This window comes from Pteropus vampyrus, unplaced genomic scaffold, assembly GCF_000151845.1.
Source record: "Pteropus vampyrus isolate Shadow unplaced genomic scaffold, Pvam_2.0 Scaffold432, whole genome shotgun sequence".
NCBI lineage: Eukaryota > Metazoa > Chordata > Mammalia > Chiroptera > Pteropodidae > Pteropus > Pteropus vampyrus.
In genome coordinates this window covers 1,381,035-1,383,117 of record NW_011889213.1, presented here as the reverse complement: position 1 = coordinate 1,383,117, position 2,083 = coordinate 1,381,035, and positions in this window count along the sequence as shown.

Sequence of the window (2,083 nt, the reverse complement as noted above, 5' to 3'; positions counted from 1 at the left end):
TACTGTACCAACATTATATCCTATTGTATCTTCTTTTACTGTACCAAATTCCTGGTGTAGGAACTCATATACCTGTTGTATTCCATCCATGTGCAGTCTCCAACTAGAGTAACAAATGGACCTCCATGAATTACTAACCGTTTTATAAGACATGGGAAAATGTCTTTGTGTATTAGATGAGAAAATGTTATTGTGTAATGTCATGCAGCTGATAATGGACAGACTCTGGTCAGGGTCTTCTGTTCCTTCTCAAGGGCACCAGTGTTTTCATGTCAGTACAAGTGGTAATGAAATTGAGTACCAAGATCTAGCAAGATGTGCAATTGATTTTCTACCTCAACAATAAAAAAATAATCTCTGTTTACAAGTCAGTGTCCCACACCTCACCATCAGCAGCTCCAATTTAAGACAGCAGGGACTGCATTTCAGAGCTCCTGTGAATGTAGGGAGCCCTTCCTGTCTCAGGTGTTGTCAAGCCACTCATGCGATTCATCGACATCTAATACTTTTTGGAAAGAGAATCAAAATCGACAATGTTTTAGTTAGACTCAGAAAGAGGAAAAGAGACAGAAGACTCAAATAAAATCAGAAATGGAAGATGTTAGAATTGACATCACAGAAATACAAACAATCATAAGAGACTACTATGAACACTTATATGCCAACAAATTGGACACGTTAGACTATGTGGATGATTTCCTAGAAATAAACACCTGCCAAAATAATCGGTAAAGAAATAGAAAACCTGAACAGAGTGATGCTAGTAACAAAGTTGACTCCATAGGAAGAAACCTCCCAAAATACAAAAGTCCAGGAGCAGATGGCTTTACCAGTAAATTCTACCAAGCATTTCAAGAAGAATTCATACCCATCTTTCTCAAACTCCTCCAAGTCATAGAAGAGAAAGGAATACTTCTTTTTTCTAAGGCCAGCATGAACCTGATACCAAAACCAGACAAGGACACCACAGGAGAGTTTCATGCCAATATCCCTGATGAACATGAATTTTAGAGAAAACACTCAAAAAATATTAGCAAAGGGAATTCAACAGCACATTGAAAGAATCTTACTTCATGATCAAGGGACATTGATTCCAGGCATGCAAGACTGGTACAATATCTGTACATCAGTAAGATATAACTACATTAATAAAAGGAAGGATAAAAACAATATGATCATCTCAATAGAGGCAGAAGAGGCATTGGACAAAATTCAACATTCAATTATGCTAAAAATCTCAACAAAGTGGATATAAAAGGGACATACCTCAATATAATAAAGACCGTATATGACAAGCCCCCAGGTAATTTCATACTCAATGGTGAAAAGCTGAAAGCTTTTTCTCTAAGATCAGGAACAAGACAAGAATGTGCACGCTCCCCACTTTCATTCAACATAGTACTGCAAGTCCTAGCCACATTAATTAGGCAAGAAAAAGAATAAAAGTCTTTTAATTTAAAAGAAGACGTCAAATTGACTCTTATTTGCAGATGACATAATATTACAGAGGGAAAAAACTAAAGATTCTAGCAAAAAAAAATGTTAGGACTAATCACAAATGTACGAAAGTTGCAGTCGGCAAAATCATTTCACAAAAATCTATTGCATTTCAATAAATACACTACTAACAAAATATCAGGAAAAGAAATTAAGATAACAATTCCATTTACAATTGCATCAAAAAGAATAAAATACCTAGGCATAAATTTAACCAAGGAGGTGAAAGACCTGTACACTGACAACTGAAAGACATACATGAAAGAATCTGAAGAAGACACATGCGATAGAACAATTCTGAATTTGATTAGAAACATTAGTGATGTTAAAATGTCCAGAAAGCTGAAGCAATCTACAGATTCGTGCAGTCTCTATTAAAATTCCAAATTCCATTGGCTTTTTTTCCACAGAAATAGAAAAACTTACGGACCTCAGTATTAGAGAGGATTTTATGAATTTGACCTCAAAGGCAAGGGAAGTGGAAGCAAAAATAAATGAACGGGACCACATCCAACTAAAAAGCTTTTGCACAGCTATGTTAATTAATTAATTAATCGTTGAGAAAACAAAAAGCCAACCATGTGAA